A 22,426-nucleotide genomic window follows, 5' to 3' on the forward strand; every position below is an offset into this window, starting at 1 on the left:
AGTGGTTGGATTCTGAAATGGAAGTGAGAATGAAGAAAATATTAAAATAGACTGTATTTTTTATCCCTGATTTCAAACTATACTACAAAGCTACTGTAATCAAAAAAGTATGGTACTGGCGCAAAAACTGACACATAGGTCAATGGAACAAAACAGAGAGCCCAGAAATGAACTCACCGTTATACAAGCAATTAATCTATGACAAAGGAGGGAAGGATATACAATGGAGAAAAGACAGTCTCTTCAATAAATTGTGTTGGAATAACTGGACAGCTACATGCAAAAGAATCAAACTGGACTACTTTCTCACACCATATGCAAAAATAAATTCAGAATGGACTAAAGACTTAAATGTAAGACCTGAAACCATAAAACTTCTAGTAGAAAATATAGGCAGTATATATATCTTAGCAATAGTTTTTTGAATATGTTTCCTCCAGCAAGGAGAACAAAAACAAAAACAAACAAATGGGACTACCTCGAACTAAAAAGCTTTTGTACAGCAGAGGAAATTTTCAACAAAATGAAAAGGCCACCTATCAAATGATATTTGCAGATATTTGCAAATGGCATATCCAGCAAGAGATTAATATCCAAAATATACAAAGAACTCATACAACTCCACCTCAAAAAAATAAGCAACTTGATTAAAAAGTGGTCGGAGGATCTGAATAGACATTTTTCTAAAGAAGACATTTTTCCAACAGGCACAACAAAAGATGCTCAACATTGCTCATTATCAGGGAAATGCAAATCAAAACCACAATGAGATATCACCTCACACCTGACAAAATGGCTATTACCAGGAAGACAGAAATAACAGGTGCTGGTAAGGATGTGGAGAAAAGGGAATCCTTGTGCCCTGTTGGTGGGAATGTAAATTGGTACAGCCACTATGGAAATCAGTATGGAGGTTACTCAAAGATTAAAAATAGTAATACCAGACAATCCAGCAATTCCACTTCTACGTATTTATTTGAAGAAAACAAAAACACTCATTTGAAAAGATATAAACACCCCAATGTTCATTGAAGCATTACTTACAATAGCCAAGATATGGAGGCAACCTAAGTGCCCATGGACAGACGAGGGGATAAAGAAGATGTGATATACATATATATGTAACGGAATATTACTCAGCTATAAAGAAGAATGAAAGCTTGCCATTTGTGACAACATGGATGCACCTAGAGGGTATCATGCTAAGTGAAAGTGCTTTCAGGCAGAGAAAGACAAATACTGTATGATTTCACTTATATGTCGAATCTAAAAAATAAACAAATGACAAATCTAACAAAACAGAAACAGTCATAGATAAAGAGAACAAACAGCTGGTTGCCAGAGGGTAAGGGGGTGGGGGGTATGAGAGAAATAGGTGAGAGATATTAAGAGGTACAAACTTCCAGTTATAAAATAAATGACTTAAGAGAATGAAATGCGCAGTGTGGGGAATATAGTCATTAATAAATGTAACATCTTTGTATGGTGACCGATGGTAACTAGACTCACTGTGCTCATTATTTTGAAATGTATAGAAACATTGAATCACTATGTTGTGCACCAGGAGCTAACATAGTGTTGTAGGTCAATTATACTTCAAACGCAAACAAGCAAGCTCATGGAAAAAGAGATCAGATTTGTAGTTACCAGATGTGGGGGCTTGGGGGAAGGGGATTGGATGAAGATTGCTAAAAGGTACAAACTACCAGTTATAAGATAAATAAGTACTAGGGATGTAATGTCCAACATGATAAACATAATGATCACTGCTCTATGTTGTACATGAAAGTTGTCAAAAGAGTCAATCCTGAGAGTTCTCATCAAGGAAAAAATTTCTTTTTCATTTCATTTCTTTTTCAGTTCTTCTACTTTGTAGCTCTATGAGATGATTGATATTCACAAAACTTATTGTGGTAATTATCTCATGATGTATACAAGTCAGATCATTGTGCTGTCTACCTTCAACTTATACAGTGCTGTAGGTCAATTTTATCACAATAAAACTGGAAGGAAAACAGCAACAACAAAAAACCTTAGATCCAGCACTTCTGGATAAATATAAGAGAACCCCAGGGAATTCTTCACTCTTATCAGCCCTTGAGTCCTAATAGTAAAAGATTAGTGAATTCCAAACTGAATATTTGTCCAAAATATCTGATCGTGGATTGTTAAAGTTGCCTGCAGTCATCTTTAACTGCTCATTCATTTTCTTCTATCCTTTTGTTGTGCGTATGAGCGTTACTTTTGGTAGTGAACAAGAAATATGCCTACTACTTAATTCGAGCAGTGAATAGTAGTTCATCTGCAGTCTGATGGGTGGGTGGGCACATAACATTGCCACACATAATGTTACATTTTAATGTGCTAAGTAGAATATTCACTCCATTCCTTAAACCTTTTATGAAAATGAAAAGATTTGAGTTAGCGACTGAATTTAACACTAGGCGCTGTATAGTCATCCCTTCAGGGAAGGGTGCTATACAGAGCTGCATAATAAAAACTTTACTGCATTAAAATGTTCTCATATGCAGCATAATCAACTTCATTCCTTACTGAGTTACGTCAACTTACAGAAGAAAAATTTCAAACTTTTTAGTGTTATAAAATCATCAGTATACTCTTGCTTCCTTTTTTGGACAAGATAGTAGAATTTTTATAATCTAAACCTAATTTATTATATGTTGCATTCAAATTTTCCATACACTCAGTAGATCTACATTATGTAATAATTATAAAAGAGATTTTAAAAGATAACACTTTCTAGAATTTAATATTTTTGTATTTGAATCCTAGTACACATCAACTTAGAATTTGAGATTTTCTCTACAAAGGTTAAGTTACATCTTTCTAGTTAAATCATGCTCATTTAAAAATCCCTTGTATCGGGCTTCCCTGGTGGTGCAGTGGTTGGGAGTCTGCCTGCCGGTGCAGGGGACACGGGTTCGAGCCCTGGTCCGGGAGGATCCCGCATGCCGCGGAGCAACTAAGCCCGTGTACCACAAGTACAGAGCCTGTGCTCTAGAGCCCGCGAGCCACAGCTGCTGAACCCGCGTGCCACAACTGCTGAAGCCCACGCACCTAGAGCCCGTGCTCTGCAATAAGACAAGTCACTGCCTACGCACCTCAACGAAGAGTAGCCCCCACTTGCTGCAACTAGAGAAAGCCCACGCACAGCAACGAAGACCCAACGCAGCCAAAAATAAATTAATTAATTAAAAAAAAAATCCCTTGTATCCAAATGTTTATTTTTAAAAATCTGTGTAGGAAAAATAACAATAGGAGTAAAGATAACAAAAAAGAAAGACTGTAACCACAAGAAATTCAAAATATCATGGGTGAAACATTTATATGAGCAATAGTAATAGTAGCTAAATTTTATTGAGCACTTAATGCCAAGAGCTAAGGGCCTTAGGTGTACCAGCTAACAATATAGTCACCACAAGCCTATAACATAAATAATATCTTGGTGTTTCCAGATAGTAAACTGAGCCTTAGAGAAATTGAGTGACTAGTCATAATAAGGGGTAGCTGTAAACTTTCTGAGTCCATCCTAAGCCAACACCCTAAAGCAGTTATCGTGCCCACTAGATAGAACATGCAAACAACCTGCTACCGGAGCAGTAATCCCCAACCCCCAGGCCATGGACCAGTGGCAGTCCGTGGCCTGTTAGGAACCGGGCCACACAGCAAGAGGGGAGCAGCAGGCGAGCGAGTGGAGCTTCATCTGCCCCTCCCCATCACTTGCATTACCGCCTGAACCATCACCCCTCCCCCACCCCCATTCGTGGAAAAATTCTCTTCCACGAAACTGGTCCCTGGGACCGCTGTACTGGAGCACCAAAGAGGAAGCAGTTAATTTTGTTTCTTGAGATCTGGGGATACTCTAAAGAAGTTCTTATGATGTATCTTTGAGGCTACCAACAACAACATTTAAAAGTATTCACTATGTGTCAGATATTATTCTAAGACTTTACACATATTAGACTCGTTCAACCCTTAGGGCAATCCTGTGCAGTAGAGACTGTTGGAATCTCCATTATAATAATGAGGAAACTGAAGGACATATATTAAATAACTTATCCAAAGCCACACAGCTAGGAAGTAGTAGAGCCAGGATTCCCACCAAAGCAGTTAAGCTTCAGAGCCATCATAATTAGCCTCTGTGATGAAGAGCTGAAAGAATACCGAGCATCAACATTTTGAAGTCACGGTTGTTATTTTAAATATTTTTATTTAACGATTCTATTTTTCAACAATTGCCACAGACAAATATAGTTCAACATAATTCTGATAAAGTTTATGATGATCAGAATCATTTAACCTCTCTGATTTTCAGTTTCCAAATTAGTGAAATGAAATCTTAATGCCTACCATAGAGTTATTGTGAAGTTTCAGTATATGCATATGTGAATTCTTTACAAACTGCAAAGCATGTGCAAAATTTTAGAGAGCTATTGTCATTCCACTAACTAGGCATAAAAGTGAAAAGTTTAGAAGTCCAAAAGGGTGTTAAGGGAATTTGAAAGCTAAAACTTAGAGTGTATGGAGAGGGGTGATTATACGTGGAACTGAAGGTCACCTTTTGAAGGGTCTCTATTGCCATGCTAAAAAGTCTCTTAACTGGAATATAAGAATAAATAAATCTGACCGGAATAGATATACGATCTTATTTACGCTTTGAAAATAGCAGTTTGGACAATGATTTGGAATGGGAGATCATGGAAAGAGGAAGTTCAGTCAAGAACCTCCTACGAGGGACTTCCTTGGTGGCACAGTGGTTAAGAATATAGAGACACAGAATTAGTACTTGGATCTATATTGGTGATGGCTCAAGGCTTGTCTAGTTCTAAAACCTTGCATTAAAGGAGGGAATTGAAATAAATTCTGAAGATATTTTTTTAAAGAGCCAACTAAGTTGGGAAATAATCTAATGCATACTTGGGGTTTCATATAAGGTTTTATTTTACCTACTTACCCAGGCAGAAAATTATCTGCATATCTGTGAGTCCTGTGATACTGAGGACTGTGTCTTCCTTATATTTGTATCCCAGCACTTACAATATGCTTGGTATACAAAGTGTAACCGATGAATGTTTGATAAATGAATGAAAGACTGAAAAAAGGAACAAATAGAATAAAGCAAATAGGATGATATGGAAAGAGCACATGGCTACAGGTAGAGAATTAAATTTCTCATGTTTATATATGTGACCCCTGTTGAGTCATTCTTTTTTTTTAACATCTTTATTGGAGTATAATTGCTTTACAATGGTTTGTTATTTTCTGCTTTATAACAAAGTGAATCAGCTATACACATACATATATCCCCATATGTCCTCCCTCTTGCGTCTCCCTCCCACTCTCCCTATCCCACCCCTCTAGGTGGTCACAAAGCACCGAGCTGATCTCCCTGTGCTATGCGGCTGCTTCCCAATAGCTAGCTATTTTACATTTGGTAGTGTATATATGTCCATGCCACTGTCTCACTTCCTTCCAGCTTACCCTTCCCCCTCCCCATGTCCTCAAGTCCATTCTCTAGTAGATCTGCGTCTTTATTCCTGTCCTGCCCCTAGGTTTTTCAGAACCTTTTTTTTTTTTTTTAGATTCCATATATATGCGTTAGCATACGGTATTTGTTTTCCTCTTTCTGACTTACTTCACTCTGCATGACATACTCTAGGTCCATCCACCTCACTAAAAATAACTCAATTTCGTTTCTTTTTATGGCTGAGTGATATTCCCTTGTGTATATGTGCCACATCTTCTTTATCCATTCATCTGTCGATGGACACTTAGGTTGCTTCCATGTCCTGGCTATTGTAAATAGAGCCACAGTGAACATTGTGGTACATGACTCTTTTTGAATTATGGTTTTCTCAGGGTATATGCCCAGTAGTGGGATTGCTGGGTCGTATGGTAGTTCTATTTTTAGTTTTTTAAGGGACCTCCATACTGTTCTCCATAGTGGCTGTATCAGTTTACATTCCCACCACTTGTTTAGTCATTCTTAAAGTTATGGATCATAATACCTGCTGTGCCTGCCTCCTTGGGTTGTGTGAGAGTCAGATGAGTTAATTGTAACAAGCAGTAAGCATCTTTGGTGTATCTGTTGTGTACCAGGTACTGTGCCAGGAGTGGGGACCTACCAAGAATGAATAACATGATTCCTGCCTTCAAGAGCTCACAGTGGAAAAGTAAATGCAACTAATAATAAAAAATGCAAGACTATGATCAATGGGCAAAAGGAAGGAGAAGCAACTATTTATATATATGGTATCAGGGAAACCTTAGAAGAGGGGGTTGGCATGGGAGATGTAAAACGTCTGAAGCATTACCCAAATATAAAACAGTTGTATTTTCAAGCTAGTACTATTTGTTACCATACACACGTTTTAATTATTTTAATTCAGATATTCCAGGGTCTAACCTGTGCACCTAAGAACATTTTCCTAATACCCATCAATTCTCAACATGGGCATAAGGAAAGCATTGTGATTCTGATGCCAGAAGCACGGAGTTGAAGTTTCAGCTCCACAGCTGAGTTGCTTTGCTACCACACACAAGCATATTGTGTGAGCCTTTATTTCCTCTTCTATAAAATAGGATTAATATCAGTCCTGCCTAATGAAAACTAAAGTAGATGCATTGCATGAAAGCATTTTACAAATTTTAGAATGCCGTATGAAATGTCATATAGGGAGAAATGCTAACCTTTGTGAACATGCTTTTATCAGCAGTTTAGGGCTATAATTGCTCAATATTTATGGTAAATCAATCAAATGCTAATAAGTCCTGAATCTATGCCTTAAACTTAATTTCAAAATTATCCTGAAGCACGATGATCTGTTGCTATTGACACAAGACACATGAGATCATATTACTGCCACCATCATCTTGTTGCCATGGTAACCATAGCAGGCTGGCAAGAAAGCTCCCTGACAGTTGAATTGGAAAGAACAAGAAAACTCAGCCCACTTCCTGCATTAAATGAATTACAAGTACATGTAAAGGAAGAAAAGAAAATTGCTAACCCTTAATCAACTGCTTTTATTTTTTTATACTTATAAGGAATACAGAGCAAATAGGGGACCTCACTTTCCCACACACTTGGTTTCAGCACTTTCATAAGGTTGGAAGGCGGCATTTAGGTACTGGCTATGAAAAAAAAAACCTTAAAATACACATTAGCTTATATAATAGTCTTCTCTCAGGCTTGTGCAGTATTAGGCGGCAGCTGAGTCAAGCCTCTTTCATGTCTCTGGATTCAGAGCCAAAATAGAAAGCTATGAGGACACTAGCAAAAGTATCCTTCCAGCCTGAGAAATAGAAATGATACTTTGAAGAAATACCTTTTAATATTATATAAGCCAAACAGTGAACACCTGGGGAAAAAAAGGCTCACTTTTTCTTTCATTTGCAAGTCTTTGATACCATTAGAAAATATTTTTGATATACTTGATCCATTTGAAATGGTGAATTTTATGTGGTCAGAGAGAGCATTTCTATAGTCAGGTTGTCGTTCTGAAACTCAGTGCTGCTCAGTAAACATTTTCTGAGCTCTGGCTACAAGCCAGGTGCTGAGGCCACCAGGTGAATGTAAGGCATGCTCGTCGTCCTGGTCATCCTTGAGGGTGCTGATGTGCGGGCAGGGAGCTTGCACGCAGTGTGCTCAGGGCCCTGATGAGTGGAGGTTGGTGTAGAGTGCTCCTGGAGCACAGAGAAGGGACATCTTCGTTTGAACGGAGAGTCAAAAAAGGCCACCTGGAGCAGGAGGAGCCTGAGTCGAGTCTAGAAAGAAGCATAATGGGGTAATCGATACAGTGAGGCAACGGCAATTTTCATTGTTTTTATCATTTTTTCCCCTCTTGAAATATTTAAGTTGAAGGAAGCTGCCCCGTCAAAAGTAAAAATTCTTAACCTACTTGAACAAATTCAGCATCCTTAGTAATGACAAAAGTCATATTTCTGAAAGAGCACTTTAGTGTTCTGATATTTCTCAGAAATGCTATTATTTTTCAAACCAAGAAACAGAGAAGCTTCCTGCTTTATTTAAATGCATAAAAACAAAATGAATTTTTATTCTTTGCTTTTAAGCTCGACTCTGTGGCACAAAAGAAATGAGCATTAAAAGGGTAAATGAATAAATGACCTAGAATGATGATAAATATTTTAGAATTCTTCATAATATAAATCTCCAGTCAGTGCTTCTACTTCTGTCTCTACAGCAGAAAATGTCAGTTTTCATCCAGGAAACTCTTGGCATGGTTTCTTGGCTGCCTTTGGTATCAGGCAGGATGTATTTCTGTGATAGAATTTATTCCCAACTGCACCAGGCTTATCTGATTTCGTGGTGGTAATTTTGCACCTCTTTAAAAATCTAATTTGTTTTATCCCGGGCTGATAGTACCACTCAGTAAGAGATAATTGACCAGCACCCTGGTGGTAAGGAGTTCAAATCTGTTCATGAACTCATGGCTTCACTTTCAGTTTCTCATCTGTCTGACAGTGTCACAGGTTTCAGCTTTGCTGTTGGAAAGATTTAAAAGCGATGCAAAAAGACCACGTGGATAAATAATAACGATGTGGGAATCTACCCTGGGCCCAGGGCTGGCTCTTTCTGATATTTATATTTATGGTCATAAATCTGCATGTGATTTCAAGTTCTGCCACTAATTTGTTGAGTTTTGGCCAATGAGTTACCTTCTCTGGGTTCTACTTTCCTCACCTTAAAGCGGGGATAATAGTACCACACAGGGTTGCTGTGAGGGTTCAGTGATCTCAGTGAGAATCAAAGTGCTTCACCAGTGTGAGGGACTATACAGATATTCATGGTCAGGGTCATTGTAGATGGAAGCATCTGTCCACTGACTTAGCGTGTTGGTTACAAATGTGAAGAGAACTGCCTGGACTTACTATGTTGGCTCTGGAACTTCCCAACTGAGTGACCTCAGTCACGCCCCCTTGCATCTCTATGCCTCAGCTTTCCCTTTTTAAAGGGGGGATAAATGGATGGATAAATAAATAAATGGTAAATAACATTATTATCATTTACACGTACTTTGAATCCTAAAACAATCATGCAAAATAGGCAACATTGTCTCTGTTTCATAGAGGAGGAAACTAAAGATCCAGAGAGGATAACTTCCCCAGACACATAGGTATTAAATGTGGATCGGACCTCTGTCTTTGGTGTGTCTGCCTCCAAGGCTTATGTGCTACCCCACCATACTCTCCTGCATCTAGCTCAGGGCCTCGCACACAGGAATTCGTTCATTCATTTACTTTCCATTAATTGCACTGCTATTATATGTGATGGGTAAGGTAACCATTAGCTAGCTAAGCCTGTAATAGGAATGACTTTACTTGAACCAATTCGCTTTCTTTGTCTTTTTATAGAAACGGGTATTCTGAGAGACTAAGATAGAGGCTGGGCAAGTTCTGATGGATGAAAAACAGTAGAGAAAGGTCCAGAGCTTGGGAAAATTCTGTTGCCCAGTGAGAGTTCCCTTCCAGCCCTAAGAGTAAAGGGAGAGGAGGAAGCAGCTGCAGGACTGCCGGCTCACAGTTTGGCCCTGATTGCTATCTGAGTAACAGGAGGAATTTCCTGCCTGATGACAGAAATGACCTCTTTGAGGCCGTTCTCTTCCCTTCCTCTTTCCTATGAGTGATCAGTGCCGTATACCTGACTCTCCCTTCTCTTTTGTTCATTCCATGACTCTAGTTTCTCCCCTGTGCTCTCTCAGCTTCTGAAATTCCCTAGAGAAGAACCATATTATGCCCACAGAATGTCCTACTGAAAAGATTATTCTTTTCTCTTTTCCCCTTTCCCTGTTAAATATCTTTACAGTTTCCCTCCTTACCCTCTTTTGTGTTTTAAACTCTGCTTTCTATTTTTTCTCATCAACCATTTCTCTAGTCACCTATCTTCTTATCTGTTCTCTTTTTAGCTGAAACCCTATTGCAATGTTCGTAATAAAATTGTCAACTCTAAAAGAAAAAAGAAACAAAATAAAACAAACACTGCCTTCTTTTTCTATTTATAATCTGTCTTACTATCTCTAATCTATTTTATTTTCCCCAATATTAGAACACAAATTCAATGACCATGATCACTCAACATTATTTTATATTCTTTTACATGCATCCCACTCTTTTCTTAAAGCCCCAGTTCCTGAAGGCATTTTTTCCCGATTAGATCATGCTTTCAGTCACTCATTTGTTCATTCTTCAAATGTTTATTGGCCATCTACTGTATGTTAGTTACTGTGCTAACCACTGAGGATATTAGACTAAGGCAGTTTCTATCCTCAAGGCACACAGTCTCGTTTGAGAGATAGGGACCTGGACCACTGGCTAAAATGCACTGTGATCAGTGCATGGAAGTTTGCACAAGTGCATTTACTGTCATCTTGGGTTATCTTCATAAGCTATTTCAGAATCATCATCTATCATGATGGTGCAATGGAGAAAAGTGTTGAAGTACAAGTCATAGAGGTTGTAAATACTGCTCTTGTAGTTATTGGCTGTGTTATCAGGATAAAGTCATTTGACTGTGCTGAGCCTCACATCTCATCTACAAGAGAATGGACCAATTCTTTATTTTTTCTTTTCTTCCTGGAAGTGCTGGGGAAAGTTCAATGTGAAATATACAGAGGGTAGAGATAGAGATAGAGAAATCCTAGATCTTAAAGAATGAGTTAAGTTTAATGTCTCTACAGTTATTATACAGTTATTATATTTTTAAAATCATGGTGTATTTATTTCCTTCTTCCTCTAGCTTCTATTCTCTAGATATCTATGTTATTCATCTACTCAGACCTCCCTGTGCCTTTATGGGAGTACTTCCTTGCAGAAATTCATCTTCTTATTGCAGCCTCAGAGAGGAAGAAACTGAGCCCCAGGAAGATTGTGGCTAACCTACAAGTGTGCCTGTTAGAACTCACTCATATGTTCCAGTCTGCAACCCAGACCTGGCAGTTTCTCTCAGGCTCAATCTTGATGGAAGGCTAGTCTTATTTAGTTACTAGCTTCAGCTGAATCCCCTGAGTATAAAGATCATTAACGTTGTATAAAGTATTTCTCTTTTCATTATCCCATACTTTGGTCTAATATTACAAGAAGTAATGCCAGGTGTTCTTTCCATAGAAATAGTTATCAGTCTGTTATCAGACAGTCCTTGTGAAGTTATGGGATGTCAAGTACCTCTAGCTAACATTTTAATTTGTGCTTCATTTATAAGTCTGAAGCAACACGGTCAAGGTTCCTGATTTATCATCTGGTATTCCAGTTGGCTTCTCTATACAGGAGTATGCCCAGTTTCCCATTCTCATCACTTTTACGGAGCATCGTTACTCAAATAGTTAGGGTGTAGGTGCTACCCTTCAAAAATAAGAAATGGCTCCAGAGAAACAGATGTAAAAGTGGAACAATGGGGTTACCATCCATTACAGTTTCCAATATGTTAATTTATTTTGATAGCCTGATTTATTGTAATTAGTTCAGCTAGAGTATCCATCATTATGATGTAGTAGAGGTGGAGGGAACACTATAGCAAGAGCAGATATTTAGATGACTATTCTTGCTCTAATAGTTATTCTCAAAATAGTTACCTATCAGATGCAGTGAAATAATGTAACCAAAAGCTGAATTTAAAAATGCTCTACAGTGTATAAGTTTTGATTCTGACCATAATTATCCATGAGTCACTAAATTTGAACATTAAAAGACATCTTTGGAAACTAGAAACAACTGTAAAGGCACTCTTTGCCCAGCCCTACCACACTTATTATTTCTGTTGTTCGATTATATGGGCTCAGCATAATATTTTAAAATATCATCTGCTAAGACATAATCCAAAATGTGATTTAGAAGCATACATTGCTTTAGGCCACTCAGATGTAGGAGGATGAGAATCCTCTGACCCTTGTCCTAATATTAGATGTTAACAGTGAACTGATAGCCTCTCAGTCACTTTCAGAGTTAGCCTTTGGAGTGCATAGTGGTGTCTCAGCTGTGAGTACTTCTAATATAGGCCTTCTTAGTTATTCCAGTGTGTTTTTTCCATTACACCATGATCCTAACTAATGACGCTAAGGAAAACATAGTAGACATTGGCTGTGTGGATACTAGAATAATGGGAAATTTCTTTAGCTAGGCAATAAGGCTGCCAGTAGTAATTGATTCCCTCATAGTACCTGTTGAGTACATCTCCCCCAGATGACAACAAGGAGCATCTGTACCGAAGTAACGATCTGAGCCCTCGCAGAGATTCCTGGAAAAGGCTCTGTTAGGGAGAATTCCTCACCCCAAGTCACAGTTTGGCTCAGGGATATGAATTTTTTTGTGCAGAACTATATTCCCAGAAACCACCCATTTCTTGGGGGACCAATTCCAAAATTGGGTCTTGATCTTAATCAACCTCCTCAGAACCAGGTTACCACCAGTTATTTCAACCCTAGACACTAAGCTCCATGAGAACATGGGCCATGCCTAATTTTCTTAACACCTCTGTCTTTAAGGCCTAAAATGGTACCAGGCAGTAGTAGTAAGTAAAATTTTGTTGTATGACAAAAATAAACTCTCCAGAGCAGAGAACTGTGTTGCCTGTGACCTTGTATTGTCTGCAGAACACTCTTAAATCTTTCTAAAATGAAACATGGCTTTCTGATTTCTCTCTATTTTTGCTGTCACATTTGTTTTCTAATTCTGAGATGTTAACTGTTCCTGCCTCACAGAAACATACAAACTAAAAGTGACAGTGTGTACACATGAGAAAATGGGCAAGCAAGCAGGTATTTTGCATGCTCGGGGTGGGTGGGAACAGTACAGAGAGGGGACTCTTGAGCTGACTTGGTGTTTCTCATCCAGAACTTTAACGGCATAAAAGTCCTCAGAAATATAACAATAGCTACTTCAATTTCTACTAACTGCGTTTAAGAGCATAAAAAATAAAAATACTTTTCTAGATTGTCTGCCATCACTTTTTTGCACTAGATGAATCTAAGGCTTTGTGTTCAGCTATTTGAAGATTCAAATTTCAAAATGTTCAGATTTACAAATAAAACCACACAAAGCCAAGTTCATTTAACAAATATTTACTGAGCAACCACTGCACGCCAGGCACTATGCTCAAGCTAGGGATAAAACAGTGAGCAAATTACTGAAAGGCACTCAACATTTATGGAGCTAACAGAGAAGAAAATAACTTAGTAGACAATGCTACTTAGCAAAAGTATTTAACCCAATTTAGGCAAATCAATCAAGAAATCCTAGAGGAAGTTATGAAAAGGAACTAGCTAAGCAAAACGAGTAGAGGGAGAGTGAAGAGAGATAGAAAGCATTCTGGGCAAAGAGAGCAACGCTGCAGAAGTCACGGAGTGCGAGGCTGTACAGCTCCTAGGAAACCCCAGGTAATACCATGCAATTCAATATAACAAGTATTTATTTGGTATCCACTCTCTACCTAACCCTCTCTCAAGTAGCATGAAAAGTATAAAAGATGCATATTAGTATGTATCTTCCCCCGGAGGATATATGAGCTCATAGGATACTCCAAAGTGAAGACCTGAAAGAATAAAATAATACTTGGTCACATAGGATAAAGTGCCAAAAGCAGGCCTAAATGATCCCCATAGTTTTTAAGGAAATGGCCCCATTTCTTCTTTCCCACCTTCTTGGAAAGGTAAAGATAAAACCACACACACACACACACACACACACACACCCACACACACACCCACAAATAACTAGATAGACAGTGAGCTGTTCATGGGTCAGTCCACCCATGCTCCCTACCTGAGCTTATAGATCTGCTGCAGGTAAACCTGTGCAGCAAGGCAGGGACCAATATTGCCTGGGGTGATTCCAGAGAAGTATGTTACAGAATATAACAGAAATAATATATTACAGTCATTATTGCTGCTTGCCATTTAACGTCTTTTAAAAAGTAAAATCAACAAATAATTTCCGGGCACTTACGTAACCTTGCTCACCACCACCCCTCAACACACACACATATTCACATACACTCATATCTAATCTATAACCAAGTTTCTCTTGTTTGACCTTTATCATCTTTCATCCGAACTATTACAAACTTCCAGTTATAAAATAAATGAGACATGAGGATGTAACGCACAGCATGGTGCCTATAGTTAATAATACTGTATTGCATACCTGAAAGTTGCTAAGAGAGTAGATCTTAAAAATTCTCATCACAAAAAAAAATTTTTTTGAGACTGTGTATGGTAACTGATGTTAACTAGACTTATTGTGATTATTGCAATATATACAAATATCAAATCGCTATGTTGTACACCTCAAACTAATATTATATGTCAATTATACCTCAAGGGAAAAAAGCCCTCTCATAAATCAATCTACCTTGAATCTCATTCTTTTCAAATTTTCCCTCCATCTTGCTGTCAGTTATCTTCTTAAAACGCATGTTTAATAGTATTCTCTATTAAAACCCTCAAAGGTTTTAAGGGCTCCCTGTTTTCTTACATAGCAACGTCCAGTTTCATCAGCATATCATTCAAGCTCTCTCATTCTCTGATTCCAGACATGTCCAGCCTCATCCTCTTACCATCCACCCTGCCTTCCAGCCATGGTCTTTCACAGGTTTGTGCTTTCTCGTACTGTGCCTTCTACCCATTAAAATCTTATTCATTAGTGATTATGTACCGGTGTTACATACATACATATTAGAATGCCCTACTGGATTTTGTACTCTTAGAAGACAGAGACTGTGTTTTGTTTGTTTTGTCTTTGTTTACCTGTAATTGCTAGCAAGTAAGTGTCTAATATGTATTGAATTAAATTGATGTATTTTAGAGAATCAGAATATGTATCCGCATTATATATATCTTTATCCATCTATCTATTTATCTATCTATTCTCCAGGAGCTTACAGTCCATTAATTGTAGGAGGTAGCTATCATTTACAGTGCACTGTCACTGCTAGAACAGATGTAGAAAAGCATTTACCTGCCCTTAAGGGATTTAATACTTTAGTAAAAGAATGATATAAGAGTGAGTCAAAGAGATAAAAAGATGAAAAGACAAAATTGGAAAAAGAAAGGCATCAGGGCAATTGGTTGGTTGATTGAATCCTTTCTTGTTCTAAAAGTATGTAAAATAGCTTATAAAATAACATAAAAGATATCAAATAACTTAGCAAAACAGAGATAAGGGATATCACTCAAGTTGGACCTTGAAAGATCAATATAATTTTGAATATTGCAAGAAAAACTTGAGATGAAGGGAGGACATAAGAAGTTGAGATAGGAAAGATGTTGAAGGAGTTCATGATGGATAACCTCAAACCACTCAAAATAGGAGGGGATCTTGTAAGATTGAGGGATATAAGATTAGAGACTTGGAGAATTGTTATCAGGGAAATGACCTTTTTTCAAGAAAAGGATTTGCCATCACTCTGTCAGTAGTTAGATAATGGGAATCTGTAGAGAACTCAAGCAGCTCAGTTGCCTGATTTTTCCGACAGTTTCACACACAGCTCAGTTCAGGAATAGAGACAGCCTGAGAAATTGACATGTGCCCAAGATGGCAGAAGTACCAGCGAAGAGGGACTCCACTGAGCACAGCATTCTGTGTCCTCACCCAGCCTCACATCCTTTCCTCCAGACGCAGAGGCTGTGCTATCTTATTCAAGGCCTGCCCCTCCTACCTCCACCAGTTTTCTTTCTTCTGCCTGCTTCTCAAACTTTCCCTTTCCACTAGTATTTTCCTTTCTTCTGCCTGTAAACTTGCTTAAGCCCCTCCTATTCTTAAGAGAAAAAAGAAAGCCACTCACCCTTGATTCTGCTCCGTCTCCAGCTGTGCTCCAAATTTTCTCCTCCCTTACTCATTCAATTTTCTCTAAAGAGTTGTCTGTATTCGCTGCCTCCATGCCTTTTACTTCATAATCCTCTTCGATCTGGCTTTTGTTCCCACAGTTCTCCTGAAAAGGCTTCTCCTGTGATCCCTCCTGAGCGGCTCTATAATTACCGAATCAAAGGACCTTTCCCACTTCTTTCAGGATCTCCGCCATATTTAACAGCCGGTTCATGTACTCATTTGTGGAAACTCTTTACTCTCTTGGCTTCTGTGACAACATTCTCTCTTTCCTCATTAACTTCCTCTTTTCCTTTCTTCTTTCATGGTGTCCCCATGGGTGCTTTCATCCATCTCATAGTTGCAGCTACCGTGTAATCTTGATCATCACCAAATCTACAACTTCAACCCAAACCCCTCCCCAAACTTCAGTTTCTTCTAACTGCCTGCCAGTTCCATAGGCACCTAACCACATACATAAAAAACACACCATTCTTCCCCACTGCACCTCCAAAATCTCTACCTCCTCTTGAAGTCCATCTCTCACCTGACCTTTTCACCATCAGTCACCCAAACAAGAGACCTGACAATCATCCTTGCTCCTCCCCTCCATTCACTCCTACATTTAATCAATAATCCAGTTCAGCCAGCTTTAACTCTGTAGTATTCCTTCAACACAGAGCCATCGTTGCTACTACTGCCCTCGTTCAGACCTCCATTATCTCTTGTATTATTGCTGCAAGAGCTTCTTAAACAGGCTCCAGCTTCTAGTTTCCAATTTTATCCCTTCAAATCCACACTTCAGATAGCCACTGGAGTGTGCTCTCTAAATTGTAAATGCAACAATCTCCCTTCCAGGCATAAAACCATTCATTTACCAGCTGCCCAGAGTTACAGGATGAAGCCCACTTGGTATCATAGTTTACAGGGCTCCCTATTTGTTCTTTCCTTACCTATTTTTCCAGCTTAATTAACAGCAAACTGCTTGCTGGTTTTCACTCTCACTACACTGTTTCTTGTCTCAGTGCCATTGTTCATGCTATAACCAATCCATGTAATGCCCTCTTCTCTCTGCCTCTACTGTTTTCTATATCCTGGCTTCCTTTTACTCATCACTTAGTAGGTGACAGAGATGTCACACTCTCGAAAATGTCTATTCTGATCCATGCCTATGTACTTCAGGGATCTTTCCTCTGTATAGCCATAATTATTGCACTTGCTGTCACAAAAAAATAATTAGCAATTTATGTTCCTGTCTTCATCCCCACCCCCACCCTCATTAACTTTGAGCTCCTTTAGGAGAGAATGTCTTAATCACTTTTGAATTCTCAATGCTTAACAAAGTGTGTGCCCCATGGTAAGCACTCAGTACATGTTGTGAAATGATAGCATAAGTGAATGAGAAAGAAAGAAAAGGAAGGAAGGAAGAAAGAAAGAGGAAGGGAAGGAGGAAGGAAGGAAGGGAAGAAGGGAGGGAGGGAAGAAGGAAGAAGGAAAGAAAGGGAGGAAGAAAAAAAAAGAGGAGCCCCAGAAGACCAGGCAAGTTACAATATGTCTCATTATTCTCACAATTTTTAAGCCAACCCTTAGAACTGCAAATGGAAATGATATCTAGCTAAAGTATGGTGAAGCATGTGTTAGGGTTAAATGATCCCCATAGTTTTTAAGGAAATGGCCCCATTTCTTCTTTCCCACCTTCTTGGAAAGGTAAAGATAAAACCACACACACACACATACACACACACAAAAACCCCACAAATAACTAGATAGACAGTGGGCTGTTCATGGGTCAGTCCACCCAAGCTCCCTACCTGAGCTTATAGATCTGCTGCAGGTAAACCTGTGCAGCAAGGCAGGGACCAAGTAATTATGCAGAACTTACACACTGGGAGCATAGCCAGCTACATAATTTGTGGGACCCAGTGCAAAATGAAAATGTAGGGTTCCTTGTTCAAAAAGCAGGGGTAAAAGTGCCATTAAAATTACATATAGGGCTTCCCTGGTGGCACAGTGGTTGGGAGTCCGCCTGCCGATGCAGGGGACACGGGTTCGTGCCCCGGTCTGGGAGGATCCCACATGCCGCGGAGCGGCTGGGCCCGTGAGCCATGGCCGCTGAGCCTGCGCGTCCGGAGCCTGTCCTCCGCAACGGGAGAGGCCACGACAGTGAGAGGCCCGCGTAACGCATAAAAAAAAAAAAAAAAAAAAAAAAAAAAAAAAAAAAAAAAATTACATATAAAGCTTTTTAGTTTCTTCCTTGGTCTTTGTCTGGACTTGCCATGGTATTTTTTATTTACCATTTAATGTTCTGAGTAAAGAAAACTCAAAATTTTATGTTTTGGGCATGAATTTTTCCATCTGTTTTTATATTATGCAATGCCAATTTTAAATGCAAATATTAGAGCATTTAACTCGTAAGCAGAATCACCACAATTACACAATTCCTATTTCACGACTTTAATACAAAGAGTGCACTGAGCTGGCCAAAAGAGCTAACACAAGCCAAACTCAGGAAAGCTGAAGGTCGGATGGAGGGAGGGAGAAGGCCCCTAGGCACAGAATCAGTGCAAGGGAGCACTCCCAGGTGAGGGATTCTTGTAGGGAGAGCACAGACCCTCACAGGCACCTGGGACCTTGCTTCCTAAGCAGGCACAGGGGCTTCACCACCCCACCCCCAGCCCCCTGACCAATGCGAGCACCTTGGGCCAGGCAGGGTCTGGGAAGTTAAGCCAGGTGTCTCCCCTTACCAGGGCTCCATCGTCCCAATTTACGGGAAACAGGGGACCTGCAAGGAATTTTAAATCTGTGTCAGGACATGCTTGGTGCCTGGATCAAGGGTAAACTCCAGCCTGCTGCACACCAGATGTGTCATGGTGATGCCAGCCAGTGTGGGCATAGGGGACAGCATGCCCTACCCCAAGGCGCATGGGGTATGAGTGTCCAACCCTAACCCTCCCTGTGCCCGTGCCCAGACCCTGCTGGGGGTGAAGAGCACAGTGGCAGCAATTTCGGGACGAGGTGTGGCAGGGAAAGTCCAAGCAGGGCCCAGGGCCCAGGGAGCAGTGAAGAGGTTTTCAGCGGAACCCATCCCCGAGAAGTGGCGAGAAACCCTAACACATACCCCGTTGTCCCAACAGTCTTCACTTACAAAATACAAATTCAGAGATTATGACAGATTTCAAGACAGCAACCACAGAGCATTAAACTCTGAACACAGGGCTCTTCTGAGCCTGAGGCCCTGCAGGACGCCCAATTAAGTGACTTGCCCATGGCCACAAAGCTAAGTAAATAGCAGAGCTAGGAATAAAACCTACAGTTTTTTCTACCACACATGCTGCCTCTTTCAGAATAGACTATTTCTGGCAAAACCAACATTAAACTAGAAGATTTACAGCTCTCTGTTCTTAACAACAAGAAAGATGGGGGAAAAAGGTAGTTCCTAGCAGGCATATTTTATTTTTAGCAATTTTACTTTATAAAGCAATTTCATAAACATTATGTACCACATCCCTAAAGGGTAGGCATCACTGCTATCTCCATTTTACAGATAAACAAAGGAAGCTTACTTTCCCACAGTCACTCTGCTATTAAAGAGCAAAACTGTGATGTGAACCCTAGATCTCCAAATTCCATATTCTTTTTATTAATCTCCAGTTCATTAGGAGAGACTGTAGGAAAGAAGGTTAATGCAGACCACTGGGCCAGTAGGGGAGATTCCATCCATCTGATCTCTGTGAGGCAGTTCCATATGGCAGACACTTGCCTACACACTATGGGATGTGGGACATCTGGTTATCTGCTTCCATCATCCACTTTATGGTTGCCACAGCAACTCTACCACTTACTATGTGATCTAGTCAAGGTCCCAGTTATCTCTAAGTTCCAGTTTTCTCATCTGTAATAGGAGGATATTAATAGTAATATCAATTTCATAGATGTTTTCTGAGGATTAAAGCAGTGTCTGGCCCACAGTCAACACTCAATGAATATTAACAGCCACTGTTTTATTATTATTATTATTAATTCAGTTGGTGCAGTTGGCTGAGCCCAAGTCCCTGTCCTCTCTCATCATTATATAAATGTATCTCTTAATACTGAGCACTCATTTAAAGAAAATGACTTCCCCCCAAACAAGGAGAGTTATTCTTCAGACAATATAATTATATGAGTAGATTTACTTCCTGCTAGAACCTCCAGAACAGATGCTGTGTTAGAAGGGAACATCTGGTCCAACTTTATCATTGTTTAGTTGAGAAAATTAAGTCCCAAGGAGGTTAAATGACTTTTCTGGGTTTACACAATGAATTAGTGATAAGCCAAGACTCCTCATTCAGTGCTCATTTCCAATTACTGTTGCTTCTGTAGGACAAATAACTCCATTGCTATCCTTGCTTTGAAATATACCTCTGCTTTTTATAATACAGAATGATTACGACAACTGTATATTCTTATTTTGTTCATTGTAACTGATACTGATGACCATTATAATGATCATTATACCATGGATAGTGATTTAAATTCATTTGTGCTCCTCGTACACATAAATTGAAGGATACACCAGTATTATTTTCATAGTATGTTCTCTTTTTCCCTGCCGGATAGGAAATATTTTTGAGCCATATGGGATCCTAATTCTCTGAAAGCTTTTAGGCTATCAGATGTCTCAACTGACAGTCCTGGATGAAAATCAAATCATGAGAATTTGCAAAACTGAAAAAAAATTAAGAACATTTTGGTGTTATCATGTACCGGAAATTCCATCTTTATCCTTCCTTCAATTAGGAAAAAAAAAATCAATCATCCTGAAAATTAGAATTTTCAGTTCAAACTTTTCAACCCTTTCCTGCAAACTTACTTAGTGATCTTTAGACAGGGTGTTTTTATAATCTATACCTGACATTTTTATTTATTACTTTATTCTTTCAAGTTTTGTTTTATTCAGAATTTAGCAGACAGATGATAAAGAGAGCTGCAAAGGTGCTTAAGACATGATCATTTCTCCCAAGAAGTTTGCTATCCAATGAAGAAAACAGGAAATATAATACCTAGTAGAAAGAAATAAGAGATTCTATGGCCTATTTAGAATCTGCTTTAACATAGGCAGGATGTGTCTGTTTTAATAATCCCCAGTTTAATATGAAGAACTTTATGATGGTTTTGGTAACAGTTGAATATTTTAGAAGTAAAACCCAACAACTTCTCCCTTTAATTAGAAAAATTAGACAAGGGGACATTTAATAATTTTCACATGAGAAAGGGTATCTTCCTTTTCTTTCTCCTATCTCTCATTCTGGTTGAGCAGTAGTATTTAGTGAAGAAATGATGGGAGAAAATGAGGAGAGAGTATCCTTCATGGCTAAAAAAGGATAGGGGTGTTTGTGTGCCTTGCACAAATTTTCCCTTTGCATTCAACCCAAAGCCAAATGGTGGAGCCAGGCCACTCTACAGCAGCCCGAAGGACTCTTCTTGATTGTGATTTTGCTCAGGTTTCAGTTTAACCCCTTGGTCGGGTTAGCCTCCTCCCTGTCTACCCACAGTGACCACCTCCTCAGACTTAATTCCAGTGTTGTTGTGTGTCTTAGTCCATCTGGGCTGCTATAACAACATACCATAGACTGGGTGGCTTATAAACAACAGAAAATTACTTCTCACAGTCCTGCAGGATGGGAAGTCCAAGATCAAGTTACGAGCAGATGCAGTGACTGGTGAGGGCCCATTTCCTGGTTCATAGGTATCGATCATTTCTCTGTGTCCTCACTTGGTGGAATAAGCAATGGATCTCTCTGGTGCCTCTTTTATAAGGGCACTAATCCCTTTTAAGAGGGCTCTACCCCCAAGACCTAAGCATCTCTCAAAAGCCCCACCTCCAAATACCATCACATTTGGGATTAGGTTTTAACATGTGAATTTGGAGGAGGGGGAGAACATTCAGTCTAGAGCATGGTACAAATGATGTGTCCCACCACCAAATTTTAAAATGAAGCAAGTCAAAACAAAGTTTTCATGGGGGAAAAAGTGTTTTTCTACTGAAGACATTTCAAGAAAAATGTCTTCAAAACTAGAACCAAAATTAAATGTGGAGAAAAGTCAGGAATATTCTGGGCAACTGTTTCAGTAGTGTAATAATTATTCACTCTCCACCAAAGACCTTCCAAGTTACAAAGGCTCTGGCTACAAACCTTGACATTTCAAGAGTTCAAGGAAGAGCCACACACTGAGGCCAACCTAACATACTCCTAAGTGTTCTCATTGTTTCTGCTCTGTTAAGATTATAGTGTGTTCAACTTTTGAGTATAAAATTCTTTCCTATAAAAAAAATCAAATTTGTGTAAAAATATGCTTCCTTTAGAATTATGTGCAATCTCTGGATGTTCATCTTCTTCAATTAGAAGCTGAAAGCCACTCCCAAAGTTAAAATCTGTCAACCCCACGAACACTTCGGCAATTTCACATCCAGTGAATGTGAACAGAAACCAAAATCCATAGAAAATAACTTCCTTCAAGTAATCATTTTATGAGATTTCACAATTTTAAGTCAAAATGAGAAGAGGCAATTCTTTAGATTGACACCCCCTCCCAATTTGGTTCTGATAAC

The 22,426-nt window shown here is 39.2% G+C and overlaps 1 protein-coding gene across 13 annotated transcripts in view; it reads left to right on the top strand.

Annotated features, from left to right (window-relative positions):
• ANKS1B (ankyrin repeat and sterile alpha motif domain containing 1B) overlaps positions 1-22,426 on the top strand; it is a 1,192,652-nt gene that overhangs the window by 793,822 nt on the left and 376,404 nt on the right. The gene's annotated exons all lie outside the window — the stretch shown is intronic.

Source organism: Phocoena phocoena, chromosome 11, assembly GCF_963924675.1.
Source record: "Phocoena phocoena chromosome 11, mPhoPho1.1, whole genome shotgun sequence".
Lineage (NCBI taxonomy): Eukaryota > Metazoa > Chordata > Mammalia > Artiodactyla > Phocoenidae > Phocoena > Phocoena phocoena.